Raw genomic sequence first — 7,223 nt, 5'->3', positions numbered from 1 at the left:
TCGATCACTTGACACCAATTGAAACTAAGATGGAGCGACGACCTGGTTAAGATCGCGGGATCGCGGTGGATGCGAAAAGCACAAGACCGGTCTGAGTGGAGAGCCTTGGGGGAGGCCTATGTCCAGCAGTGGACGTCTTTCGGCTGACATGATGATGATGATGAATGCGATATTTTACCAGCTACTCGTATGTTAAAAACATTATAATTTAATTTAATTATTAACTGAGGTTTCCGATAGGCTTGGAACATTGCCTGTAAAACAAATTACACAGGACGAACGGTCAACCACTGCGATAAAACGATATAAAGTACCTAGTTTGCGGTAGTGTGGTTTAAAGTTACAAATTACAAACAACAATTTACAGTATTGACGACCAGAAGGCCAAGTATGTTTGTCCGGTGCCTAGGACATAGAACAAGCTTTGCTTAGTTTCAATCATCATCATCATCATCATCATGTCAGCCGAAAGACGTCCACTGCTGGACATAGGCCTCCCCCAAGGCTCTCCACTCAGACCGGTCTTGTGCTTTTCGCATCCACAGCGATCCCGCGATCTTAACCAGGTCGTCGCTCCATCTTGTTGGAGGCCTACCGACAGCTCGTCTCCCGGTCCGCGGACGCCATTCGAGAACCTTCTGACCCCATCGGCCATCAGTCCGGTATCGCATTGCGTTATACCAAACACCTTGTTTATTTTGTAAGTAGTATGAGTTGTATTTAAATATATTTATCTAACTATTTAAGTATGTTTATCGTTTGCATAGTAGGACCCATAACACAAGCTTTGCTTACTTTTTGACCCCCGACACAAAAAGAGGGGTGTTTTAAGTTTGACTGCTATGTCTGTGGCACCGTAGCTCTTAAACGGGTCAACCGATTTGAATGCGGTTTTTTTATTTGAAATCGAGGTTTCTAGCGATGGTTCTTAGATATGCTTCATCAAAATCGGTTCAGCCGTTTTGAGATATTGAGCTTTGCAGTGACAAAGTCGGGGATTTTCCTACTTTTTTTTAGTTTAAAAATTATTTGATCAAATATTAGTGATAGGACACTGTTTCTTTGAGTCTGATAAGTGAGTGAACTGATGCAATAATGAAGAATGAGGGAATCGGAACGTGGTAGACCATTAAGATAGAGGACGTCCTTAATTTTTAAGGCTTTATTTTTAGTCTTTAATGAGTCAATGTTCGTAATTCTAGTACCGCCCGTAAGCGAATTACGAAATGTCTATTAGAAGCCCGAGTAAAGGGCTTTTGAGTATGTTCGTAAAAGACATACAATGTCACATTTGCGAGTAAAAATATTTCGATACCTTAGGCTGCGCTCTTGGTAGCGCCGCCCCCCCCGCAGCATGCGACTGACGTGCGCGTGCGGGTGCTCCTGCAGCAGCAGTACGGGCACTGACTCATTTAGCGACCTTGGCTTTCATGACTAGCACATTAAAGTCGAGGGTTTTATTTGGGGGGTTGCAGGGTTGCAACCAAGGTAGCCTGCATGTTACGCCACTGTTTACCAGCAAGTGTGATGAAAAGGACTTTAACTTAAGCTGCTTAATATCAAAGCACTATACACTTAAGTTGTGCTTGTCATTATAGTGTGACGCGACTCCGGGAGTCAGGGGTTGCCATGTCGCAGACAGTAGTTTCCGCTCACTCACGCCACGGGCTAGAGGTACACTGAGAGACAAAAATAAATATCTTCATTAAATATGCTTTCGTGAAAGCGAGTTTCCATGTGGTGGTTCTTAATTATGTTTTATTAAAATCGTTTATTGAATCAGGCGTTACTTTGCGGAGGTCCATATCAATGAACTGAAACAATTACTTTGCTCAACCGCGATTTTATGATAGCTACGTGTATGCAAAAAATGTGTGTTCATGCAAGGTGTCCACCTCCGACCCTGTAAGAACACACACAAATCACACAAACTCATCATCATCATCATGTTGAAATTAACATCTGGTAGCATGGTGAACGGTTGTAATGCTCTGAAGATGAGCTCTGGTTGAGTTCGAAACGCGTTAGCGTAGTGTGGTGCTGGTGATAGATGGGTTTGTGTGATTTGTGTGATCTGTTTAAACATGGAGAGGTAAAAAACAAACAAACTTTTGCATTTATAATATTATTATTAGTGGGATTTTGCTCTTGTTGTGTCCTCGTACCTGCGTCGGCAAGGTGACTCTTCTTTTCCCAGCACTCTCGAGAATGAATGAAAGAGCGCTTTCGGAATGAACGAATGGAAGTAGGCAATAAGTGTTTCGCTTTTTTTCCCTAAAAACGAAACTCTTTTGTAGGATGACCATGCAGTTTTGTGGCGGCCCCTTTCTAACAAATTTCTTTATATTATTGTTCGGAAAATACGCGTCATGGCTTAACATTGTGCTGTGTTGTTTGGAGCCCTCATTTTCGAATAAGGGGTGTGATAAAGCAGAATAAATAAAAATTACAAAATATTCAATTTTATTTTTAAAAGTCATCCCCCAGTCAGACCCTACATCAGACAGATTCTGTCTACGTCATAAATAAGTGATCACTTTTCTACCTTCAAAGTCAAAGTCAATGTCAAAATATCTTTATACAATTTAGGCTATAACAAGCACTTGTTAATGTCAAAAAAAACTACCACCGGTTCGGAAAAACCTCTGTTGAGAAGAATCCGGCAAGAAATTCAACGCGGGATATATTTTTTAAACAGATTTACTATATTATTACACGATATGTATACATCACAAGTATTTAACACAACTTTATTTTTAACACAGTAGGTTCGCTATTTGAAGTGATCGCTAATGCGGATCGGAATTATTTCCAAATATCCCTGTCCATGATATAATCATTAACTTTATAATACGCCTTAGATATTAATGTCTTCTTGACAATATATCTGAATTTTGTATGTCTTTAATTTATAATATTTTTTGGAATTTTATTATAAAAACGTATGCACAACCTACCTTACCTACCTCCTTGGTCAATTTAACGTCATGTTTTAGAAGTCAAGCACTATATTATTACAAATATACACATTTAAATAATGTTTTTTTATACCTTACTATTTAAATAAAACGTTAGATGCTACGGGTAATATATGCGGATGTTGCGGGAAACGTACGTGAATTATATGGTTACTAAACCAGTTATAATTCAATGTGTGGCCCAGAACCGGGGATAATATTAAAAAAGACTCTATAGATCACTGGTAATTGGATCATCATGGTCCCACTTCATTAAAATCAAAACATAACTTTTTTTTTTTACACAAACTTAACCGTAAACTCAATGTACGCCATCCTAGAACCCAACTGACGTCATTATGATTGGTTTTTTTGAGTCTTTTTGTATTTTTTATTTCAACTCCAAATTTGTTACTTTTACGGGTATCCCGTGAAACCATATCGAAAATACAAACTGAGACATGGATGCACAGAAAAACCAGAAAAAGAGACCAGCGCTGGGAATCGAACCCAGGTCCTCAGCAATCCGTGCTGCGTGTTATAACCCCGACACCACCTTGGACAACTGATGTCGCCTGACACGGTACAAATATCAAACATTTTGCTTTACATTACTTCTTCGAATAAACTTTAAAGTGTAATAAAAATTAAAAAACTAATTATTTTTAAAAGTCGCTGAAGTAATGTTGTTGAGTTTGACGAGTATGATCTACGTTTTAATTATTTGCCCCTGTTATAGGCCACACACGGTATATACGGGTATGACGCGTCGTTGACATTTCAGTCCGTGTCGCGTTATATTCCGTGCCTGATATGTTCACAGTACGGTCATTGTATGGTACGGTATAGTGGGTAGAGACTAGAGACCTTTAAAAACATGAGATGTGAGCTCTACTGATCATGACAAATTTTTATATATTTTTATAGGTATTTGTTTTCTCGAAATAGCCTGGTCATTATACAGTTTTTTTTTTTTTAAATCGATATAAGGCTAATTTTTTGTAATAATATTTTCGAATCCAACGAAATTTAGTTCCGGAAGATGGTAAAAAAATTGTACCTTAAAATAGGTGATATTTGTTTAGCAAAAATGTTATCAGTAAATTTACTGTCAAAATGTATATGTATATGTTTGAATAATTCAGTTTTTAGACCTGCAAGCTGAATCCACCAATATATCTAACAGGAAATTGAAAAAAAAACACTAAAGTTATTTCATATTGTTTCGTAATAAGTGTTATTTCTATTAAGAGAAAAATAAAATGCGATTTTTTAAGTCTCATATGATCAAGAAATTGTATTTCAAATAATTATCATTTAAAATCCAACATTAGATATAATTGGAAATTAAGTATTTTGTTAAACCGATGTAAAATCAGCAGCAAAAATAAGTACAAAAAGTGTCAAGGCACGTTAACAAGATACTTAACTATACTTACCTTTTATGCCACTTTTTTTTAAGATCCTTTAGAAAAATAAGTGCTCTTTACATGTGTTACAAAGAACATAAATTAACTAATAAATTATGAAGTAAATAGGCTTATAGCATTTTCTCCTGATTTTTACAGAATTATTAAAGATTATTTTTTATAAACTTTTACTGTCGCGGTGATAAATTTTGGTGGATTATTGAAGAATATATTCGCAAATTACCTGACCTAATTTTTAATGCAAAAAATCGCTTATTTCAATTAATGTTGATTTTACTTAGAGCGAAGGTGTTAGGTGACTGGGGTAAAACATTATCTAGTTTTGCGTGATTACAATGTTGTGTCAGGATCAAGTAAGTTGGGCGCAATTTGTACATGTTTAGAAAAGTTAAAGGTTGGCAAAATCGACAAATTTCCGTAAGTTAAGCACCGCCGGCGGCCACAATCGACGTGCGTTGCCAGTGTTCAGTCTAAACTGCACAGTGCACAGTAAACTCGATTTAAACAGCATGCCATGTATTCTATGTTTAAGGATATAATGCGGGACGCTACGTAAGAATTACATGAACTTGTTACATCTCCCATTCGCCACCGTACGACTAGATATCGAGGCGGGACCGAATACTTACGACTTTGTCCCGACTTTGTTTTCGGAATTCATGTGTGAAATTATATTAGAAATTCACGAACTCTACGATGACGGAAGACATCGCGAGCCTGAGGGCCTACTCCGAAATTCGAAAATCGAAGTTCGTATCGTACCGTCCCTCAAACTCTCGTTATAAATAGTATATGTGTCAGAGGGACGGAACGACACGAACTTCGTTTTCCGAATTTCGTAGTAGCCCTGCTGCACACGCCTGCGAAAAGAGTCAATGTTGTGTGTAAAGTTCTCAATCCGCACTGGGCCCGCGTGGGAACAAAAGCCCAAACCCTTTCATTGTGGGCACTGGAGGAATGTGCCCCACAGTGGGACATATATAAGACACTAAGGGGCTGTTTCACCATCCATTAATTAGTGTTAACTGACGGTTAAATGTGATGCCGTCTCCGTCCATTCGAACGAAACAAATAGAGACATCATCACATTTAACCGTCAGTTAACACTAATCAATGGATGGTGAAACAGCCCCTAAGACAGTGAAATTACTGTCACATTTATAAGGCATCGTTTGGTGGTTCGGGTGCCCATATATGGTTCACTTACCATCAGGGTTCCTTGCTCATTTGCCGAAGCATTTCACCTAATCAAATAATATATATTACATATGCGGAAGCTACCTTTGCACTCTTAAACCGCGGAACCGATTTAAATGCAATGAGGGCTACCGTTTTCGCGCTCACCAGTTGGCGCCACTGTAGACAAAGGTCCCGCCTGAATTACAATACAATACATTTACTCTTTATTGTACACCATAAATATTATTATTTACATATTATTATTTAGTATTATAGGGTTAATTTGTTACTAAGAAAAGCTTGTACTATGGACACTAGGCAACGGATAAACATACTTATATAGATAATACATACTTAAATACATATTAAACATCAAGACCCGAGAACAAACGTTCGTATTATTCATACAAATATCTGCACCGCTGCTAAAGTGGCAGTGGGCGGGGCACATTGCTCGCAGGACGGATGGCCGATGGGGCAGAAGGTTCTCAAAACCGGGAGACGAGCTGTCGGTAGGCCTCCAACAAGATGGAGCGACGACTTGGTTAAGATATCGCGGTGGATGCGGAAAGCGCAAGACCGGTCTGAGTGGAGAGCCTTGGGGAGGCCTATGTCCAGCAGTGGACGTCTTTCGGCTGACATGATGATCTGCACCGGCCGGGATTCGAACCCGGGACCTCAAGCTTCGTAGTCAGGTTCTCTAACCACTTAGCCATCCGGTCGTCAAAAACCGTAACATAAAAAATCGAGCATGCCATTGCCACTGTATTGCGTAAGTACCTAGTCCCGTTTTGATCGGAAAGTAGGAGGACAAAGGTTTCCCAAAGACAAAGCTGTCTCAAAACACAGACATTCATTGCCCCGTACATAACGCATATTTGCCATAATTAATTTAATTCACAAAATTATTCTAAGTAATTATAAATAAACTCGCGTAGCTCACCCAAAAACAGTGACATTTGACATTTCGGAGACCTCTCGCTACACTAACGCCTCTAGCGGCGAATTACGCGGTAGCCCTCATTGAATTGAATTTAATTTGGTATGGAAGAAGATGAAGACTATTATTTTCTGTGTACTGTGCTTGTGGTTTTAGCTGTAACGCTGCACCAAACTGAAGTTCAAAGCAACGTGCATGGCATGCAACACTCAATTGCTTTTGTGTTTTAACAGCACGTTGCTTTAGTCTCGGACAACTTAAAGCCTAAGTTGTTGTACTAAGGCTTAATGTTGAATACACCAGTATTTGTAGATAGAACCTTCTGGTATGGAAAACGACTTGTTACTACATGAAAGTAAATAAATAACAATAATTAGCTTTAAATTAAAACGTTCATTTTGTAAGTAGGCCGCGTTTTACTCTTTAAATCTCTGCGCTTTTCTTATTTTTAACCCCCGACGCAAAAAGAGGGGTGTTATAAGTTTGACCGCTATGTGTGTCTATGTGTCTGTTTTAAGATGCTTCTTTAACTTTTTAATCATTTGTTTTAGGTTTTTTTATGTGTAGGTACCTACTTTAAGCTTAGGATAGTTGTGTGTAAATACTTACGAGATCGGAATCAAAATGTAAGACGAATCATTAGTAGGCCTTGCACTATTTATGTCGACTAACGACATCGATAGATTTGCAGGCAACCGTCGGATGCAAGACTAAGTG

This window comes from Choristoneura fumiferana, chromosome 6, assembly GCF_025370935.1.
Source record: "Choristoneura fumiferana chromosome 6, NRCan_CFum_1, whole genome shotgun sequence".
In the NCBI taxonomy this organism is placed as follows: Eukaryota; Metazoa; Arthropoda; class Insecta; order Lepidoptera; family Tortricidae; genus Choristoneura; species Choristoneura fumiferana.
This window is presented reverse-complemented; position numbering follows the sequence as displayed.